This window comes from Lissotriton vulgaris, chromosome 6, assembly GCF_964263255.1.
Source record: "Lissotriton vulgaris chromosome 6, aLisVul1.2, whole genome shotgun sequence".
Classification (NCBI taxonomy): domain Eukaryota; kingdom Metazoa; phylum Chordata; class Amphibia; order Caudata; family Salamandridae; genus Lissotriton; species Lissotriton vulgaris.
The window spans coordinates 896607761-896631204 of NC_141694.1; the positions used below are offsets into that span (position 1 = coordinate 896607761).

Below are 23444 nucleotides of genomic sequence, written 5' to 3' on the forward strand. Positions count from 1 at the left end.
ATCAGATACATGCATTTGATGCTAAAATGGCTATGACATTACTCCTCATCATATGCTAACATCTTACTATAAGTAGTGCTCTCATTGATTAAATTCAGGCTCTACACAGTGAAGGATTCTTGACTTTGAATTTATTCACCCCCCTTTTTTTATAGAGCGGTGCTTCACCAGTCCTGAGCCGCAGCCAGGCGAGGTGAGGTGTTTATCTCTTACTGATCAGGTAAGGGGTACCCTGTGAGACTTGAAATATTTCATTCATCACGTTTTCATTTACACTTGGTCAGTGTGCCTTTTTAAGAGTTCAGGTTCTGGACTACACCTATGTGGATAAATTTGCACGAGGTGTATTAGATAGGCTTGTTGTAGACAGCTATGGGGAGATTAGCTCACGCCATGCTTTGTATTTTCAGCCCGCCGCTGAGTGTAAGAAGAGGTCTGGAACAGACACAACCTGGAGGTTCAGGTGACTTTTCTGTGTCGTTCCTACACTACCTTTTACTCTTTTACTTATCTGTCACGTTGGGTTTGTTTTGTTTGCAGTAGCTGTAACTAATAGGTCCTGAAGAAAGCAAGGCTAATAGCCAGGTTTGCTGAAACATGTCGACCACGTCACACCACTAGGCAGGTTATAATTTCACCCTGTCTGAGCTATTTTTTAACATTGGTGCTAGGAGTTAAACCCTAATAAATTAATTATTGCTCCTTAAACCAATTTTATTCACCCCTATTCTTTTCCTGGTTTTTCTTGCACTGCACTGTAGATTTCTCTTCAACCCCATCAGCTACCTTACCAACACATATGGTTTGCACCATAATACCAACACATACAGACTTACAGGAAGATCTCTTCTTTCTGTCAATACACCGAGATCTGGTACAGTGTTGGTCCTCGGGGCCCCAAATGATGAAGGGCGGTTCCGAGTGGTGACTGATGGGAGCCAGAGACCAGATACTTATTTTGATCTGGCATAGAGATATATACATATATACACATATATATGTTCTTTAGCATTTACCCCGAAATCATATGGATAGTGGGAGCGCTACACCCGTTCTGTCTTCACTAACTAGCCTGTCTTTTTATTGACCCTCTGGTACTCTGTTGTGAATACTGTTAGTTGGGCTTGTATTCAGAGCTGGTCATTAAACTGCCCATGGGTCCCCCCTTACTGTATGTGTTTTGAATGGGTGCGGTGGCCACCATGAGTCGCCCCAGGCAGAGGGGGATGATCCTAAGATGAGGACTTCCGTTTTGTCCGAGTTCAGTTTTAAACGGCTGTTCTTCATCCACTCGGCTACTTCTTTCATCCCTTCGTGTAGGTTGGTTTTGGCGGTGTTTGGGTCTTTGGTGAGGGAGAGGATCAGCTGGGTGTCGTCTGCATAGGAGATAATGTTGAGGTTGTGTTGGCGCGCGATGGATGCGAGGGGACTCATGTATACGTTGAAGAGGGTGGGACTGAGTGAAGATCCTTGTGGTACGCCGCAGATGACTTTGGTGGCCTCTGATCTAAAAGGGGGGAGGCGGACTCTCTGGGTTCTTCCGGCGAGGAACGAGATGATCCAGTCCAATGCTTTTCCTTGTATTCCGACGTTGCTGAGGCGTTGTATAAGGGTGTTATGACAGACTGTGTCGAAGGCTGCGGAGAGGTCAAGTAGGATGAGGGCAGCTGTTTCTCCGTTGTCCAGTAGAGTTCGAATGTCGTCTGTTGCTGCGATGAGGGCGGTCTCGGTGCTGTGTTTGGCTCGGAAGCCGGACTGTGAAGGGACGAGGGATTTGTTGGATTCGAGGAAGGCGGCGAGTTGATTGTTGACTGCTTTCTCAATGACTTTGGCAGGGAATGGGAGGAGCGAAATGGGGCGGTAGTTCTTAAGTTCAGTGGGGTCTGCTGTGGGTTTCTTCAAGAGGGCGCTGAGTTCGGCATGTTTCCAGCTTTCCGGGAAGGTAGCGGAGTTGAGGGAGCAGTTGATGACGTCTCGGAGATGGGGTGCGATAATGGAGTCTGCTTTGTTGAAAATGTGGTGGGGACATGGGTCGGTTGGCGATCCTGAGTGGATGGTGTTCATCAGGCGGACGGTGTCTTCAGAGGTGATTGGGTTCCAGGCGCAAAGGATGTTGGGGGGGTTTTAGTTCGGAGGTGGGTGGTGTGGACTGGTCTCCAAAGCTGTTATGTATGTCAGCGATTTTGTTGTGGAAGAACGAGGCTAGAGAGTCGCAGAGGTCTTGGGAGGGAGTGATGTCGTTGGTGCCGGCGGTGGGGTTGGTAAACTCTTTGACGATGTTGAATAGTTCCTTGCTGTTGTGGGCGTTGTTGTCGAGTCGATCCTTGAATGCTGATTTCTTGGTGGATCGGATCAGTTGGTGGTGTTTGCGGGTGGCATTCTTGAAGGTGGCCAGGATGTCAGTGGTTGGGTTTTTTCGCCAGGCTTTCTCGAGGGTGCGACAGATCTTCTTGGATTTCTTAAGGTCATCATTGAACCAGGGGGCTTTTTTGCTGCCTTGCTTGATTTGAAGGTTTTTCAAGGGTGCTAATTCGTCAGCGCTGAGGGTGATCCATTGTGTGAGGTTGGTGGCTGCTTGGTTTGGGTCCGATGATTTTGCAGGAGGGTTTTGGTGAAGCGATGTGAAGAGCTGGTCGGTCGTAATTTTGTTCCAGTTTCTCCGGGGAATTGGTTGTGGGTGGTTGTGGGTCGTAGTTTTTTTGTAGTTGAAGTGAACGCAACTGTGGTCCGTCCAATGGAGAGCTGTGGTGTGATTAAAGGAGACGTGCTTGCTGGAGGTGAAGATTGGGTCGAGCGTGTGCCCGGCATAGTGGGTGGGGGTGTCAACAAGTTGTTTGAGTCCGAGATTGGCGAGGTTGTCCAGAAGGGTGGTGGTGTTGCTGTCGTTGTTCTTTTCCAGGTGGAAGTTGAGGTCTCCCAGTAGAATGTAGTCCTCGGAGGGGAGGGCGTGTGGGCTGATGAAGTCAGTGATGTCTTCGCTGAATTGTGTGCGGGGTCCGGTGGTCTGTAGATGAGGGTGACTCTGAGTGTGGTCTTAGGGTCGGTGTGAATCTGGAAGTGAAGGTGTTCGGCGGTTGTGAGGTTGTCATCGGAACTGGTCGTGATGCGGATGGTGTTCTTATGGACGATGGCGATGCCTCCTCCTGTTTGGTTGATGCGGTCTTTTCGGATGATCTTGTAGCCGTCCGGGATGGCTATGGCGATGTCGGGCGTTGATGAGGCGTTCATCCAGGTTTCTGTAAGAAAGGCGACGTCCGGCGATGTGGTGTTGAGTAGGTTCCAAAGTTCCAGAAGACCACAACTTGATGCTCCTGTATGTTCCAGCCCCTTGACTTTTCTGTGGGCGTACTTTTGATTCTTTGACAGCGACTGTGACTAGGATCTGTGACCTTGGTTACAATTCTCCAAGCAATAAAAGAAACTCCATGAAAGCCTGACAAGAACGGATGTGAAATTAGATATCAGACAGTTTTGTTTCAAGCCCTGAAGAAGTCCGGCAACGGACGAAACGCGTCGGCTATCCGCAACTATCAAAAAAGAAAATAAAGAATAAAAATTGAATAAAAGAAAGAAAATCCAAGTCACTGCTTTTGTGTGTCTTATCTGAATAGCTGGGAAAACCAATAACTTTGTTCATTTATATGTTTTTAATAATTGTTCTGCAACAATGTATAACTTTTGAAGGGTGCTGTCCAACTATCAAAATTAGCTTTCCTGGGTGGTAGGCTGCCTATCTCCCTTAAGGCCCGTGTGGGAATCACGTGTCTGGGCATAGCACCTTCTATTCCAACACAATAGATGGTATTTCAATAGTGGTGCAGTTTTTCCTTAATTCCCAGTTCTCTTGCCTCATTTAGGTTCCAAAGTTCAATGGCGAGTCTGTGGACCGAGCGGGTGTTGAGCAGGATGCACTTCAGGTGGTTAGTGTCGGAGCTCTGTTTGGAGTCTGTGGATCTGGTGTGGGTCCTGATGCAGTCGAACTTGCAGGAGTGGCAGGTGAAGGGTCCATGGGTGTGTCCTGGGGCGGCTTGGTAGCAGTTTGGGAGTCGGCCGGGGTTAAGTGCTGAGAGGGTTGCGGCGTCGTAAGTTATGCGGGTGGAGTGGATTTTGCGGGGGCCAGGGGGTCTGGCGCTGGGCGCGGTCCAGGCGCGGACGGGTGTTGACGGGCTTACCTTTGGCGCACCTTCGGCGCGCATGGGGCGCGTCTGCTGCGCCTTAACGCTGCGCGCAAATGCGTCTGTCATATGTGGATAGTGGAGGGGGCGGAGCGAGGGAGGAGCAGCTGGGAGGCAGGAGCGGGGTGGAGAGCCGGGCTGGGAGGCACAACAACAAACAACAAAATGGCAGCAAGCCAAAAGCCAAACAGGACGAGATTGGGGCACAACCTGAATAATGGCTATGAAATGGGCAGTGGCACCGGCACAATCAGGCACAAATAAATTAAGCAGGCAAAGGCAGCAAAGCACAATTGATTAATAATTAATGCGCACTTTATCAGTATAGCGAAACAATATAAATATAATCAGCAATCAGGCACAAATAATTGCAGGAGCAATGCGCTATTGATATCAATAGCAAAGAGCAGTCTGGCAGTATAGCACTACGATACCAGATTCAGAGCAGGGAGCAGCGTGAGGAGCGACCGCTTCTGAGGAACTCAGGACGGTCACAGCGCTTGTACAGGAGGGTAGAGCCTAAACTTTCTGTGGGAGGGAGGAGCAGCTGGGAGGCGGGAGCGGGGTGGAGAGCCGGGCTGGGAGGCACAACAACAAACAACAAAATGGCAGCAAGCCAAAAGCCAAACAGGACGAGATTGGGGCACAACCTGAATCCACAGCAATTTTATCTAACCTTTACAACCAACGTACAAATCAGATTTTTTTTAACCCTTTTCATGCTCATGACGGCTCCACGCCATCATGGGCCACGGGCGGCGTGTGCTCATGACGGCGTGGAGCCGTCATGCAACTGCCGCTCCGCCTACGCGGCACTAATTCTCAGCCTGTGCGGGTGAATTAGTGAGTGGGCGTGGTCATGACGGCTCCACGCAGTCATAAGTGCACACCGCCTGTGACTCGTGACGGCATGGAGCCGTCATGAGTTAGGGAGCCCCACGCCCACCCCTAGCCCTGCCCGCGCCACGTCAGAATTCGCGCCGGGCGAGAAGGTTAACCACATTTCGATTATGCACTTTGCACTTTCTAGTGGTATTCCTGCTTCAAATAGGGTGGGCCGATAAGCTCATGCCTTGCCCGTGTGATAATTCGGCAAAACAGAGCACTATGCACTTTATCTTATTCTGCCCCCTATACAAAGAGGTGAGATTTTTTTTTTTTTAGCACCACTTTTAAGGGAAATCAGCCCCTGTACATATATTGATGGTTTTAACTTTCTGCATACTTTGGGCACTCCTGTTATTTGCAATGCGGTATCCAATCATATTAAAGTTACTATGGCTATCAGAAAGCGTTACGTGCTTTAGAGGCTGAATAAGATTGTTGGAATTGCTCAATGTCCATATTTACAGTGCTGGAATTTATCTGTATTTACGATCTGTGTAATACTATGTTGTCCTAAACTTTTTAACTTTATGTATTGAAATTTTAAACCACAGAATTTTATGAATTATTTCTTTCTTATTCTATATCCGGTGATGTTTTACAAAGGTGTTACCAATTTCTTAAACTGTAGTGTTTTTATTTGTCAAACTTTTATGCTTCGTGGAACCACAATAAAGTTATGCTTGACTTGACAGAGTATAGTAACTGTACCTTTTTTGGGAAATTCTGCTCATTTCAGAAATGCCAGGAGATCAATTTCAATTTCTCGAATAATTTTTATAAGAAAAAAATGAGCATAGAACTCCACTTTGTGGTAAGGCTGACTAAAACAGTTGCTTGGTAGTAAAGTCTGAGATGAGGCAGAGCTAAACCCCCAGCTCCTTATTTACTTGAAGAATTGAAAATTGGATGCATGGATGTTTAATATTCCAAATTCATTTACTAAATAATGCATAAATATCCTGTAAATAAGTGCAATTAACCTTAATGTGACCACTGACAAATAAAAATAAGAATAATGGTTAAATCGACATTTTAATGAGGGTGGCGACAAATTAAGGATAGCGGTATAGAAGACCATAGTTTGAGAGAAATTCCAAACTTTGTTTAAGCAAAACAACGTAATTCAAGTAATGTAGATCTAAAAAAAATTGGGGTGGCAAAAATCCCTAGATGTTGAAGGGCCCACTGAGGAAAACAGCTATCTTAAAAGTTTCAGAAGATCACTCTTATCAGTTTTAAATAATACAATTTTGGAATGATTAATATTAACTCCCCACCATGGCAAACTCTTGAATTCCATCCAGGGTCCCTTGAATATTATCTTTCTCCGCTTTCAAATAAAGAATAACATAGTCCACAAACTAGTTAAGTTGGAACACTCACTCCAATGGTGGTACCACTGAAGGACCGTTGCATGTTCTAATGCCAGGGGCTTGATGTAAATTATATAGGTAACCTTGGACACTCCTGGCGGGTACCTCTTTTGATTGCAATAGATCCTATCTCATTTGAACTGACAGCAATTATAGCTACAACATCTTTGTAACAATTTGGATGCATTGTCAAAAAATGATAACAAATTGCATGAGGAATTCATATTTTGCGAGAATCCAAAATATGTCCATCCATAATTAGATCAAAGGTCTTTTTGGAATCTATCATTGCTATCACCGTTTTCGCTTTATCAGCTGAGAAAAGAGTCAATTACCTGGACTGAAAAACTTGTATTCGCTACGATTGATCTTGATGGTAAGAACCCATTTTGGTCCTTAAGAATAATTTTCTAAGCAATGGGTGTCATGCGTGCCGACATAATCATTCTGGTAGGATGAGTCAGTTTACCTATCTGACTGTTAAGGTACTGTTGCAGACTCTCCAGGATATCGCGATTTCGCGGTTTGCCGCGAAATCGGCACTTTTGTAAAAATGCCGCGATTTTTACAAAAGTGCCCGCGAAATCGGCACTTTTGTAAAAATGGCGGGATTTTTACAAAAGTGCCTGCGAAATCTAGACATCCAGACCCCTCTCAAGGGGAAGGGCCGGTCTGCGGAGGGGTGGGGGCCGGGCTGGGGGGGTGGAAAGAGCCATCTGGTCAATCTCAGGCCTCTGGAGGCGGTGGCAGCCTCCTTGGGAAGCCCGGGGAGGGGCCGCTCTGTGGGACCCTCCAGGGGTGCTCTCTGCTGATCGCACGATCGAGGGGAGAGAGGGCCGCGTTGTAACTTGGGAGGCTCCAAGGAGAGCATCCGACCTGTGCAGGGGGGGCAGGGGTGGTTCTGACACTGATGGCTCTTTCAAAGAAAGCTGTGTCGGTAATTACAGGAACATTTAATACAGCTGCACAGACCAGGGGATCCGTCCCTGCCGGAAGCCTGACTCTGCCCCAGACCTTCTGGGGGCTTCCTTCACTCTCCTGGCTCCCGGATGGGCCCTTGTCTGGAGACGTGCACTGCCCGGGCCCCTGAGGGCCCAAGGGGGGACTTCAGTGTCCGCAGACAGCAGCAGCTTCAAATAGATCAAGGACAAGAGGAAAACATCAGTGCCCGGCGGCACAGGCGTCAACGCACTACAGACCAACACACTGGGAACAACACACACAGACCACAAACACACCAGGGACAAACACACACAGACCACAAACACACCAGAGACTAACACACACAAACCACAGACACACCAGGGACCAACACACACAGATATCTGTGTTCGTTGTAGGAAAAACCGCCAAATAAAATGCCGCTAAATTTCCATATTTGTGCCGCTAAATTTTCATTTTTGTGCCGCTAAATTTGCTAATCCATGCCGCTATATCCTGGGGGGTCTTATGGACAAGATTTTGGGGGTCAGGAGTTCGTATAAGGTTTTGATTTAAAATTTGATTCCTCTGATAATGCCCAATTTGTTAGAGAAAACCACAGAAGCTCCAAGTTGCAGTACAATGCCAGGGGAATGGCAGACAATTTAAAATATGGGTTACCAAGCCCTGCGGGCAGCAAATTTTAAAAGTATGTATTTTCATAGTAAATTACACTCCTGCCGCTCTGTATAAGATATATCACATATCCTTTCATGTCAGAACAATGCTTTAGGTGTCATAGTAATGCTTTGAGAGATTGGATGCATGTTTTTTTATCGTATGCTTGGGAAAAGCACCCAGACTGAAGCATTCAATCATTGTTGGGTATTCTAGAACTACACACGACCTTCCGAAATCTACACAGTATTTTATTTATAATGGTATGTGAATTGCTTCTTTTTGTTCTGCAGTGGTGGAAGTCAGAAGAAACACGCACTGCTAAGCACTGGTATACTAACATGACTTGGATAAGGTTGTTTGAATATCTATATGCTTTAAGAAATAATAGCTTAGCAAAATGTAATACTATTTGAAAAGTTTCTGATCAATATTAAGGGTTATAACATCAAGAGATTTTATGGATATTCGTTGTTGGATGATTTTCTTATTTTTGAAAATAACGGTGGTTTACCATTTTCTTCTTAACTTTTGATTGATGTGTTTTTCTTTTCTTTTTTATTATTTTATTGCCGCAATGCACTTATCCTTTGCATTTTTATACTTAAGCTGCTAATGTTTGTATTGGACTTAATATATAACTGTTTTTATGTTTGATGACATATTTGAATATTTTGACTCAGCTCAACAAAACAAAAATCATATTTCAAAAAAGTGTCAAGTGACAGCTTTTGCGTCTTCTGTGGTGACAAGTTCCTGCACAGTTACTTTGCCAAAACTGGGTCACATGCATTCCTCACAGCCTATGGTTCCTGCTAATCTCAAAATGCAGCGGTGTTTACATTCCCTCACACAGAAATGGGAGGGACCGGAAGAAGGATGCAGTAGATTGCCCATTTACTCCAAGACCCCATTAGAAATGATTTTCAATGTGTTCATGGATAACCCGTGCAGCCATGGGGAATCTAGCTTATTGAAAAGTGCAGACCAGCCACAGCCTGGTCTGAAGACCAGGCTGTGGCTGTGTTCTATTTTATGGCCTGATCAGGTTGTGCAATGGGTCATTCGGCCAATCTAAGGCTATATAATGCTCATACTATTGACTGGCAGCCCGGGATGAGCAGTTCTTATTGGAGCAGGGTCGAGTTTGATTTGCATACCTGTGGTCTCTTTCTTTAGGCAGTATAATGGGAGAAAAATGGACTGTAACTTAGTCTGAGTGAGTGCCAGTGGCTGAGACGTTTGCAAACATTCTACTTACAACCATTGCGTTTTCTCAGTGTGATGCCCATAGTACAACAGCTGGGCCCAGATCTGGGTCTCGTGGTCACTGCGCTACAGGACTCATGCTAAACCTAGGTCCAAATAGGACAATACCAGTCTGAGGTTGGTTGTGTTCCCATTCAGCGGGGACCAGACCTGGCAGTTCGGGCTGGACTCCTGGAGCAGGACTAGGCATGGGCGGAAAATCCGTTCCGCTCGCGGATTTTGCGGATTTTCGGGAAATCCGCAATCCGCGAGATTTGCGAATTTCCCGCAAAATCCGCAAATCCGCGAGCAGCGGATTTTGCTCGCACTGCTCGCACTGTTCGCGTGAGTTCGCGCCCCGCGAATAAGTGCAAAATTGCAGAAATACGATCTTAGCAAAACTGAAAGTAACTACTTACCAGGTTCAAAAGTTCAGGCTCATCATTAGTAGCCATTTCCTGTAGTGCTTCCTGAGGGGCCCCTCCAGAGTTCAGTTGCCAGTTGAAACTATTATGTGACCCTGCTCTGAACCTCAGAATAGTTACACATATGCCACAAAGGTCCTGAATTACAGCTAAGGGAGACAAGCAGGAGCCAGGCTGGAAGTTAAAATCCATTAATCAGCCCCTAATTCATTATTGTCAGTTGGGGCAGGGCAGGTGTTGTAACTAATTTTGCAACAATGAAAGCACTTAGCAAGTGCAAAAGATCACTAATCAGGGCGCACTAAGGAAGCAGGTGCCAGCTAAAAAAATATTCTGTGACACATTAATCAGCCCCAAATTAATTCAGGTCACTTGAGGCAGGGAAGGTGTGCTTTGCTTTGCCGAAAATAATGTACACTGGACAACCAGAGGGTGTGGTGATGAAACAGAGGGTGGCATGGGTGGGCCAGAGGGTGGCATGAGTAGTCAGAGAGTGGCAGTGGTGACAGAGAGTGGCAGTGATGAAGAAGAGTGTCCCAAACAGGCTGGACACGTAGAAACAACAAGTTCGCAAAACTTGCGACCCGACAGGTAAGTTCGCAAATTGCGAAATTGTAAAAACCCTCTCGAACTGGCAGAAACACGGGCGAACACAAAAAAAAAAAAAATCCGCAAATTCGCGGGAATTCGCGGATTTTGCGGATTGCGAATCCGCAAATCCGCAAAATTCGCGAACGCGAGATCCGCAAAATTCGCCCATGCTTAAGCAGGACTAATGTCCGAGATGGCATTAGAAGGCGAACAACAAAGGTCTGGAATGCAGCCCAGAATAACGGCTAGTAGTTACGACTTCTGCAAACATTCCATGAGTCATCTTGGTGATTTCCTGTGTGATGGGTACGCCCAGATTTAGGTCCAGTGCTCAGTGCGTTCCAGACTGAAGATGTGTCAATGATGAGGTCTAATTAGGTCAAAACCGGACTAAGGTTGCTTGTGTTTCTGTTCTGAGGGGACCTGGCCTAACAATTCACCAGACTGTTCCTGTTGGAACAGCGCCAAGGCTAATTTGCCTTCGAACGGTCTAAGTATAAAATTGCAGAGTGGGCAAAAACAATGGAATTTCATGCACCAAAGCGATTGCCAGGTGCTGAGATTTATGCAATCATTTCAAGCATCACCTCTGTCTTTTCCTCTTCATACTATGGAAAAGCTATTGCCGCACAACATTTTTGTTGTAAATTATTTAATTTGGCTTATAAATGTGAGAGCAAGAAAGCATTTGACATAAAGAACTCTGAACATACAAGGACTCTTTAATCTACATCGTAGTTATAAACAACAGCAAACTGCAAGATCAAGCCTCAGCTCCTCACTGCCACCGATTCTCCTGCTTGTTATCATGAACATCCCAAGAAACAAGGTAGTAATTAGAGTTAAATAAACTGCATTTTAAATAACAGTTACCCCACAGTGTTAGTTCAAGAATAAGTAAACAGCCAACATCTAGTCACACATCCTACATTGAGATGTTCTGACATTCCCCAGCCACCCCACAAAGCAGTACCTCGCTCACACAAACAGAATACCACTCCTGCCTCCCTCTGGATTGGGGGTGGCGGGGCAGAGGTGGAGGGGAGGGGCATAAAAAAAGAAGAAAAACAATTGTACCTCCTCGCCACATCTCTCCTCTGTCTTCTTGATGCGTCTCTCCTAGCCAGGAACAGGAAGCACCAAGGCCCCATACCAATTACAACACTGTAATGCAGCGTTGTGATTGGTCTGAGCACCGTGGTTCGGCACTCAGCCAGGGAATGGGAACCTGGGCATGTTCTCTACCCTTTGTGTAATGCAGCACGGGTGGAGAACATGCAAAAGGCGCATGACTAGTTGGCCGGCCCAAGACGGCTGGCCAGTCATGCACACTTAGTGTGCTCACCGCTCCTCCCCCTGCTCTGAGAGCAGAGAAGCCTCGCCTGCTCCACAAAGCTGCAGCAGCATGAGAAAATAGAATGATAATAGCATCAAGTTATTATCATTTTCTTCTTCCTTTATTTCACTGCTGCAAAGCAGTGGGGCGGGTTGCCACTGTCCGACAGGCAAAATGGTACCATCAAGCTGAATCATTGAAGCAGACTACGAACGACCCCTCGGATGAGCTTGGGTCACATAGGGGCTGAACAGGTGTCAATGTTGGAAAACGCACTTGGCCCAGTGCTACTCTGCCCTGCCCTTTCAAACTTCCGGATTCTACCCAAAAAACAATGCAGTGAGTTTTTCCGTTGCATAAATGGACCAAACCTAATGCCACCAAATTTGCATTGTGGGGGAAGCCTAACAGCGCTATTTTTTGGTTAATGTTAATCAGGTTGCTCAAGCAAACGTGTAATAAGCTTCTCCCCAAAGTAGTCAATGGGTATTCAACATTTTCCAATGCATCAGGTGTAGAATCAAAGGGTCAAATCTAATTCCAGTCCAACCACCTTCTAGATTTATGCACCTGTTTCTATCCAGAACTTCTGAACCATTTCACAAGTCCAATACATGTGGGTCATTGTGCCACAACACCAGCATTCTGGCGGCAAGCCAAACACTACATGAAGACTAGCAAGGGTTAAATACCATCTCAATAATATTTTATAACTATTTTTTTCATATATCGTGCATATATGGAGGATGACATAGCTCGTTTCCACATGTGGGTCTAGGAAGTTTTTATCTATTGGCGTACCTAATCTAGTTTCTCATTTAAGGGCATGGATAGGGTGGCTTAAATTCTACTGGCAAAATAGCTGACAGACCTGAGTAATACCTTTTACAGTCATGTATTCCTTCAGAAAGTTTTAAAGGGTAAGATTCCATGTAGCACCTGTCTTGAAGGGGCTCCAACTGCAAAAGCCACATCAGGTATAGTACTCGAGTGCTATTTAAGCCCAAATGCTGGGCAATCTCTTCAGATCAAGAAGTTTCCCTTTAGAATATATATCAACTATGGTAGCCGTTTCACTACGGAATTCGCTATTTATGAGCCCTGGAATAAATCTGGATTAATTAGTATTGGAGTCAGCGGGAAGGGTATCTTTTCACCAAATATCTTCTGATACAAGCTGAGTAGTGAGTCGAGGTAACCTGTGTGGAATCCAATAAAACGTTATCATCTCTCTGTCTTGGTTGCAGCCATTGGAGTATGTGATTGGTTGCAAATTATCAAAATCACAAGGGAGTTACCCTTCAACCGGAAAAGGGATGGGTTACAATGTCAACAAACAACAGGTTTCCCTTTTCCTGACTTTATCAAGGATAATGATCCTCATGGGACACTAGATCTTAGTGCGCCCTTTCCACCCAACTTGAGTATAGTCTATGCAAGAGTTACCAAATGTACAAAACTATTTTGGGACAATTCTTCAACAAGAGCACATTCTAATGAACAAAGTCCTGAAGAAGGTGCAAGATTGTGTATGTCACCGAAACGCCGCGTCGACAATTTGTTTATTTTATTTTTTTAATTATAAAGTGACCAAAGGAATTGTTTGCAATAAATTGTGTTTGTTTATGATTTTAATGGAAATGACTTTTTAATTGTGATTACTGATTTGGAAATAATGTACACCATGACCCAAATAGAATATTGATATTTTAACTATTTTTTCAATAAATCATTGAAATTTTAACTCATGTGTGAGAATGTGCTCTTGTTGAAGAATTGTCCCAAAATAGTTTTGTACATTTGGTAACTCTCGTATAGACTATTCTCAAGTTAAGTTGGGTGGAAAGGGCGCACTAAGATCTAGTGACCCATGAGGATCATTATCCTTGATAAAGTCAGGAAAAGGGAAACCTGCTGTTTGTTGGTTGCAAATTATCCCTCGACCCAGATCTTTTGATTATACATAATCACTAAGTCCATCAAAGGAAGGAGTTGAACTGCTCTGATATAGCGATAAATCTCCCTCCCTTCACATATTTACTTAGGAATACAATTTTGGGGGACATTCAATGAGTCTTTTCTTCCCAAGTGAAGGAAAATAGCCTAGCCTGCTTTGTCTTCTATTAAATATGCTCTTGGGCATTAACAGTGCCAGAGTTTGGACAACATAGAGTAGTCAAGAGATGAAATTCATCTTTATAGAGGCTATCAGACCAAACCAAGCAATTTCCATTCTCCCCATTTATAAATATACTTTAAGAGGACACCCAGGATGGGCGGTGTATTAGCAGTGTATAAATCTTTTCTACACGTAGAGGTAGTGACCGCCAGATCTATAGAATCGGATACAAACTGAATTTTGAATTTCAGCATGAGAGGTCTTCCAGCATCAGTCTTGTGGTGTAACTTCATAGCTACTACCTTAGAACCAATTTGTAGACATTTTTTCTATGGTTTAACCTGAAATCGATGGGTTTGGATTTTTTTTTGTACTAGTGGTTCTAGCCCCTTGGAGAAAATACAATGAGAAAGCAGACACCCCTTGTGCCTGCCCTCCTCAGGTTGATCTCAGCGCTAGTACAATTATTTATTTTTAAACTTGTCTAGTGGGAGATTAAATTGGCCTTGATTAATTTCTTAATCCTAAAACCAATATTGGTTCTGTCAAGGACTTTGAAAATAAATCACCAGCCCAACCTGTTGAATGCCTTTTCTGCATCAAGGGAGAGAAGGATCATTTGAGCGTTCGTGTCTGTGGCCATATGACAAAAGTCCATTGCTAATCTGATATTATTCCTGGTCTCCCTACCATGGATAAATCCTGACTGTAGTTTGGATTATAATGGGCCAAATTCTATGTGTTTATAGAGAATTTTCATAAACATTTTAGAGTCTGTATAAAACAGGGTAATTGGGCTGTACACCTCACAATGTTCCAAAATTTCATTGTCTTGGGGATTAGAATTGTTTCAGAATTCATCTTAAAAACAGTTAATTGTCCCGTTTCCAGGAAAGACTAGCCCAGGTCTCAGCCAATTTCTCTCTAAATGTTTCAGAAAATGTCACAAACCCATCCGGGCCCTGGGTCTTATTGCCCTGGAGTTATTTTATTGTTTCCTTATCCTCTAATAGAGTTATCAGCCCATCCAAAGGGTCAATAAGAATGGGCGGGATATTTGGGAAGGCCATCCTAGCTAAATATCGATCCGGTTCCATTTCATTAGTCAACCCAGCATCATACAGTAGAGTGCATCAGTCATGAAACACCTGACGGACTACTGTGGCTTTCTGTTTCTGTTTTGGGTAAGTCTAATTTAATAAACTTGTAATCAGCCCACTTTATTACCCTTATCGTATTAAGTTTATTTTGTATATAAATTCTGGCGTGCCGTGTTACCCATTAAAAGTTGATCCAAATCACCTTGGGCCGTCAGTAGTGATCTATGTGCCTTTCCTTATCTTGTGGTCTCATGTCTGCTCCTTAAGTAATGGATTTTCAGTTCAAGTTTTCGTTTTCTGGCTTTGTTCCATCTAAAGAATCCTGAGACAAGTGGTAGATTTAGAACTAGGAAGCCAGATGTCAGCCCACCCCTTCTGAAGCTGGTGTTGTTGGGGGTGGGCCCACACACTTGAATCGGTCGCAGGCAGACACAGTGGGTGACGCTGAAACTGATGGCTGGTGGCAGGGGGTTGAGGTGACTAGCGGTGGGCCAGGCTCTGGGCAAGTTGGGTGGCTATCCGGTACTGTACATTGAAAAAGCTCTACAGCTGCACTTTGCTGGGACCACCTGACGATTACTGGCAGCATTCACATGCCTTAACCCTACTCGATAGTGCCTTATTGACTAGTGGAGTGTGCAAAAAAGTGATTAAAGGAATGCTTGAATCAATCTCAGCCAGTGGTGATTACTAGGGTTGATCTCAATTCATTGTTATTTTGTATGCCATGCCACCTCACTTTGGACCCAGCCATATGTAAATTAGTCTTGACCGAGCTTCAATGGGAGCAGTCTAGCCTGAACTGCCAGGCCAGATCCTCCCTCAACCGGAACACAAGCAACCCAGGACCAGTTTCGCTCTTATTAGTGCTCATCAGCTGGCTCTAGCTTGGTTCCAGTGGTGCAATCTAAACAGGAGTCATGTCTGGGTATAGCAATACCACTTAGGGTGACACACTGATGTATACAAAAAAATTACGGATGGAATGCCTGAATTAATCTTAGCCAATAGTAATTGCTCGAGCCACATCCCGGTCCATCGTTATTTTGCACACCATGCCACCTCAGTTTAAACCCAGCAATCAGTCTTGACCCTGCTCCAAAGGGCACACATAATCCTTTCTATTCCAAAGATTGTGCTGCAAATAAATACAAACAAATGACTGGCAATATATTCAAGTTCCTGTGAAATTCCGTCATCAACGAACTAGGACCAGCAATAAACGCCGAATACCACTTGTGCTAATAATTTGAAACGTTCGTAAAAACAAACATTTATTTCGCCCATTATTCGTCCATTCCGATGATAGAGTCGAATTGGCTGATATCACATTTAATTGTTTTACCAGAAACAATGTGCCGGTTCCTTGATTTTGACAGGATTCCTGTCAGTGGAGCTCAAAGATGAATTTTGCTTAAATGGCTTTTCTTTAGAATGATGTAATTCGTATTCACTCGTTCTTTCGTTTCAGGTTATAGATCGCAGCTTGTTTTCAAAGACGGTTGCCATTTTCGCTGTGACTCAAACCCGCCCACTTTATTGGTTCCCACGAAGTCAGAGGTCACTTCTGGCTCCTATATCGACAAGCTAGGCGAGGAAGAGGTGGGTGGACAATGGCAGCGTGACTGCTCCTGTCTCTAGGAATGCTGGGAAAATCGACGCACAGATGCACAAGGCAGGACGCTTTGTTATCATGTCCCAAGGGACCTTGTACATTAATAGGGTTAAGTCTCCAAGGCATACTCTCCTCTTCACAGCCTATGGCCCCGCATGCCTCGGAAGGGGAGGGGCGAGGGAGGATAATGCACACTGTGCACCTGGGGTCAGCATCACTCAGAATGCAAAATCCCAGCGAGGCAAACTCTTCAAATGAAGCAACAACAGCCAATCAGTGCTGCATTGCAAACGTTATAACAACTTCATGGTTGTACAGTAAGGCTTCGGGACTAAACTACTTTAACTCCGTTGGAAAATAGTGCTTGGGCTTTAGGGGATCCTCGTCCAACACGTTAGGGGAATTGTGTGATTCATCAGTTTGGAGATTTGCACGTCTTCTCTAAAGTGCAGGATCACACTATTCCCTCAAAATGCAGGATCACACTATCCCCTCCAAACATTTGGATCTGACTATCCCCTCAAAGTGCAGGATCACAAAATCCCCTCTAAACATCTGGATCTGATTATTCCCTCAAAGAGCTGAATCACACTATCCTCTCAAAGTGCAGGATCATACTATCCCCTCTAAACATCTGGATCTGACTATTCCCTCGAAAAGCTGGGTCTCATTAGACCTTCAAAGAGCTGGATTACACTATCCTTCCAAAGATCTGGATCTGACTATCCCCTCAAAGTGCTGGATCACACTATCTCAAAGTGCTGGATCACACTAGTGCCTCAAAGTGCACGATCACACTATTCCCTCAAGGTGCAGGATTACACTGTTCCTTCAAAGTGCATATCCCCTCCAAAGATCTGGATCTCACTATTCCCTCAAAGTGCAGGACCACACTATTCAATCAAAGTGTTGGGTCACACTAGCACCTCAAAGTGAAGGATCACACTATTCCCTCAAAGTGCAGGATCACATTACCCCATCAAAGTGCTGGATCACACTAGCACCTCAAAGTGCAGGATCACACTATCCCTCCAAAGATCTGGATCTGACTATCCCCTCAAAGTGCTGGATCACACTATTCCCATCAAAGTGCAGGATCACACTATCCCATCAAAGTGCTGGATCACACTAGCGCCTCAAAGTGCTGGATCACACTATCCGATCAAAGAGCTGGATCACACTAGCGCCTCAAAGTGCAGGATCACACTATCCCCTCAAAGTGCTGGATCACACAATTCCCTCAAAGTGCAGGATCACACTATCCCCTCCAAAGATCTGGGTCTGACTATCCCCTCAAAGTGCTTGATCACACTATCTCTCTCAAAGAGCTGGATCACACTATCCTCTCAAAGAGCAGTATCACACTATCCCTCCAAAGATCTGGATCTGACTATCCCTTCAAAGTGCTGGATCACATTTTCCCTCTCAAAATGCTAGATCACACTATTCCCTCAAAGATCAGGATCACACTATCCCTCCAAAGATCTGGATCTGACTTTCCCCTCAAAGTGCTCGATCACACTATCTCTCCCAAAGTGCTGGATCACACTATTCCCTCAAAGTGCAGGATCACACTAGCACCTCAAAGTGCAGGATCACACTATCCTCTCCAAAGATCTGGATCTCACTATCGCCTCAAAGTGCAGGATCACACTATTCCATCAAAGTGCAAGACCACACTATCCCCTCCAAAGATCTGGATCTCACTATTCCCTCAAAGTGCTGGATCACACTATCCCCTCAAATTGTGGGATCACACTATGCCCCTCTCAAAGTGCAGGACCGCACTATCCCCTCTAAAGATCTGGATCTCACTATTCCCTCAAAGTGCAGGATCACACTATTCCCTCAAAGTGCAGGATCACACTATTCCCTCTATGTGCAGTATCACACTATCCCATCAAAGTGCTGGATCACACTAGTGCCTCAAAGTGCTGGATCACACTAGTGCCTCAAAGTGCTGGATCACACTAGCGCCTCAAAGTGCTGGATCACACGACTCCCATCAAAATGCTGGATCACACTAGCTCCTCAAAGAGCTGGATCACACTATTCCCTCAAAGTGCAGGATCACACTACCCCATCAACGTGCTGGAACACACTAGTGCCTCAAAGTGCTGGATCACACTATTCCCTCAAAGTGCAGGATCATCCCATCAATGTGCTGGACCACACTAGTGCCTCAAAGTGCCAGATCACACTATTCCCTCAAAGTGCAGGATCACATTATCCCATCAAAGTGCTGGATCACACTAGCGCCTCAAAGTGCTGGATCACACTATTCCCTCAAAGTGCAGGATCACACTATCCTCTCAAAGTGCTGGAACACACTAGCGTCTCAAAGTGCTGGATCACACTATTCCCTCAAAGTGCAGGATCACACTATTCCCTCAAAGTGTAAGATCACATGACTCCCATCAAAGTGCTGGATCACACTAGCGCCTCAAAGAGCGGGATCACACTGTTCCCTCAAAGTGTAGGATCACACTATCCCATCAAAGTGCTGGAACACACTAGCGCCTCAAAGTGCCGGATCACAGTATTCCATCAAAGTGCTGGATCACACTAGCGCCTCAAAGTGCTGGATCACACTATTCCCTCAAAGTGCAGGATCACACTATCCTCTCAAAGTGCTGGAACACACTAGCGTCTCAAAGTGCTGGATCACACTATTCCCTCAAAGTGCAGGATCACACTATTCCCTCAAAGTGCAAGATCACATGACTCCCATCAAAGTGCTGGATCACACTAGCGCCTCAAAGAGCGGGATCACACTATTCCCTCAAAGTGTAGGATCACACTATCCCATCAAAGTGCTGGAACACACTAGCGCCTCAAAGTGCCGGATCACAGTATTCCATCAAAGTGCTGGATTACACTAGCGACTCGAAGTGCTGGATCACACTATTCCCTCAAAGTGCAGGATCACATTATCCCATCAAAGTGCTGGGTCACACTAGCTCCTCAAAGTGCTGGATCACACTATTCCCTCAAAGTGCAGGATCACTTTACCCCCTGAAAGTGCTGGATCACACTAGCACCTCAAAGTGCAGGATCACACTATTCTCTCAAAGTGCTGGAACACACTAGTGCCTCAAAGTGCTGGATCACACTATTCCCTCAAAGTGCAGGATCACATTACCCCATCAAAGTGCTAGATCACACTAGCGCCTCAAAGCAGGACCACACTATCCCCCCAAAGTGCTGGACCACACTATTCCCTCAAAGTGCAGGATCACACTATCCTCTCAAAGGGCTGGATCACACTGTTCCCTCAAAGTGCAGGATCACACTATCCCTTCAAAGTGCTGGATCATAATAGCGCCTCAAAGCAGGATCACACAATCCCCTCAAAGTGCTGGATCACACTATTCCCTCAAAGTGCAGGATCACACTAGCCCATTAAAGTGCTGGATCACACTATTCCCTCAAAGTGCAGGATCACACTATTCCCTCAAAGTGCAAGATCACATGACTCCCATCAAAGTGCTGGATCACACTAGCGCCTCAAAGAGCGGGATCACACTATTCCCTCAAAGTGTAGGATCACACTATCCCATCAAAGTGCTGGAACACACTAGCGCCTCAAAGTGCCGGATCACAGTATTCCATCAAAGTGCTGGATTACACTAGCGACTCGAAGTGCTGGATCACACTATTCCCTCAAAGTGCAGGATCACATTATCCCATCAAAGTGCTGGGTCACACTAGCTCCTCAAAGTGCTGGATCACACTATTCCCTCAAAGTGCAGGATCACTTTACCCCCTGAAAGTGCTGGATCACACTAGCACCTCAAAGTGCAGGATCACACTATTCTCTCAAAGTGCTGGAACACACTAGTGCCTCAAAGTGCTGGATCACACTATTCCCTCAAAGTGCAGGATCACATTACCCCATCAAAGTGCTAGATCACACTAGCGCCTCAAAGCAGGACCACACTATCCCCCCAAAGTGCTGGGCCACACTATTCCCTCAAAGTGCAGGATCACACTATCCTCTCAAAGGGCTGGATCACACTGTTCCCTCAAAGTGCAGGATCACACTATCCCTTCAAAGTGCTGGATCATAATAGCGCCTCAAAGCAGGATCACACAATCCCCTCAAAGTGCTGGATCACACTATTCCCTCAAAGTGCAGGATCACACAAGCCCAATAAAGTGCTGGATCACACTATCCCATCAAAGTACAGGGTCACACTTTGCCAGAGAGGTGGTGCACACTAGTGGGGAATCACGTGTGATCAAAACTGTAGAAGACATTTTAGATTCAGCACATTAGGGGGGATTGTGTGTTTCTGCATTGTAGGGGGATGTAATCCAGTAGTTCAGATGAGATGTGTGATTTAACACTTGGCACATCATGTGTGGTCCTGCATCTTGTGTGTGTGTGGTGGGGGGGGGGTAGTGGCAGGGGCAGTTTAGTGTGATTCTGCAACTTAAGAAACACATGTCATATGGTGCAGGTGGGGGAGGGCATTGTGTAATCAACACTGTAGAGAACGTGTGATCAAGCCTTTATTGAGATAACGTCAACTAGCACTTTATGGAAGTGATGTGGCACACATAATTGATAGCCTGTGATTAAGCTCTTTGAGACAGAGATGTTGCTCTGCACAACACAGCTGATTAGTAAAAGGAATAGGATCAAGCACTTTGGGACAAGGGGTGGTATGTTGGGGCCACTTATGAGACCTAGCACTTTGAAAGAACTGTGGAGCATAGCTACTTGACGTGACTGCAATTCAATATTTGTGACCCCCGTCCTCTGTGGAAGCTGTAAGACCCATTCTGTAGGACGTATTCTGGGAAATGGCATTTCTAGTGACGATGAGAGTTGCAGCGTTTGGTGAGTGCTTATGGAGGGGAATGCAGATATTTCTCTCACGAGACCCTGGACTACATTTGAGCTAGAAAGCCTAGCATTTGTTGAATAAATGTGTAATATAGCACCATGGGGAAGCTGCGGAGTCCAGAATGTATTGGATCCTGTGCAAAGAAGTGATTTGCAAATTATCAAACAACAGAATGCAGTGTCCAATGGGAAACTGTGATTTTTATACTCATCAATTCAAATAAGAGAACGTAATGTTGTCTCTTAAAAAGTTAAAGTAGTGATTTGAAGAAAAATATATCAGGTATGGAAATGCATAGCCCACGTTACAGATGTCACATCAAAGAGAATGTTATGGTAGTGCTAACTGGAGTGACTAATCCCACATGCACATAAAAAGCTGTGCACTAGAACCCACCGACAAGGATTTTGACTCATCCATGTTACCAACACCATACCACAATCAATAATCTCCATGGACCGGCTGGATTCGACAGAGGATAGAAACACAACGGCGGATCAGGAGGAATTAAACACAATATTTTGAGATTTTCCAGCATTATCTCTGCCTTATTTGGCTGTGAAAGAGGCAGTATCATTTTAAAAGGTTTTGAGCAAAGAATAATAATACATTTCGCATTGACAATAGCAGTTTTTTTCTGAATGTGTTTGTTGCAGGTCTTTTACTGGCAAATCTGCAACATCAGCAAAGAGGAAAAAGATTGCAAAGGGCGTCGGGGAAATACAAGCTTTAACAACCTGAGATGCAAATGGCAAAACACATGACAATACCAATTTATTTTCCCTTTTTTTTCGAAATCCACTGAATACATAGAAACTTCACAATGCCTATGTTTATGATTAAGGGAATTTCGGTATACAACAAAAGGGCAGTTGCAAAGTGTGCAATTAGCAGAAACAGAGGGTTTGTGACCAGGAAACACCTTTTAGCAACGTATCTAAACCCTTAAAAGTCTTTCTGACTCATGCAAGGGTTTTTGTGATCCATTATGAATCACAAACAGGAGGAGGTGTGAAAAAGGCGCCTACCTTCTATTTGGGGCTTACAATGGAATGTATCAATAGTTTGCGACTGCTGTTGCATTTGCAAAGTATTGATTAGTTACCTGTCCCCAAGTTGGGGTGGAAAAGGATCATGTCGGCAGCCTCTGGGGAGCAGACAGTGGTACCACTGTCGACCACAGCCAGTTCTCTAGATGTGTTCCTAAACAAATTGTATTTTAAAACCAGCATCTTTCCCTTTAACGAATAAAGGTTGCTTTTGGCAAAAAAATATTTCCTGTTCAAGAATGCCCTAAAACTATACCTTTGTACCCACAATTGGCACATCTCTGGCCACAGGTAAGCCCCTTGTTAAAGGTAAGCTGGGCCCGTGCACTGAGAGCTCCTGACTGGGTCCAGAGACTGGGGACCCTCTCCATGTACTTTACAGGGGTGGCCCCTTACTTTTCGGTACGCCACTGGTTTTACCTGGTGAAATACGCGAGGAAACCTGCAGTGATGCTTTAGTTATCACACAAGTCGAAGGAACTGAAGTTAGAGCCTGATGTACTATTCCTATTCAGGCACCAGGAAAGTGCAGTTGCACACCGATTGGTTTCAAAATGTTAATGCAATTTGCATTATGACTTATGTACTAATAGGTTGCATTACAAACTGTCCAGTTGCAGGATTGTCATACAACTTGTCTGAGAAATATTAATTAGGCAGGTCACAATATGCCACCCCCTGTGATTGGCTGTGTGTTTTGGTGCAGAGAAAAATGAAGAGTCAACATCCCTCTGTTCCATGCCTGCAACCCACGGCCTGGGCCTAGCTTAGTCAGCCCTCTAGCAGGGTGCACTAGACCATATGTGTGGGTGCAGTTGCAGGAGGAGTGGACTCCTGTCCCAACCTTTTGGGAATAAAACCACTAGTCCCCGATTCTCTTGTCCCCGCCCTTTCAAAGGAACTCCATACCTGGTTGATATTACTTGAATCAATGCAGAACCTATTGCTTTCAGAGGGGAAAACCTTCTTTTCGAGATGGCTTCTGCCTCCCCAGATAGTCCGTACCACATGCTGAAACAATACACCTCATGCAATGTAAGAACTCCCTAGGAGGCGGAGTGATACAGCCAACA

The 23444-nt window shown here is 45.0% G+C and overlaps 1 protein-coding gene across 1 annotated transcript in view; it reads right to left on the reverse strand.

The window, feature by feature from the left end:
- The window catches only part of ACOXL (acyl-CoA oxidase like), a 1104726-nt gene that overhangs the window by 95338 nt on the left and 985944 nt on the right, over positions 1–23444 (reverse strand). The window lies entirely within an intron of this gene.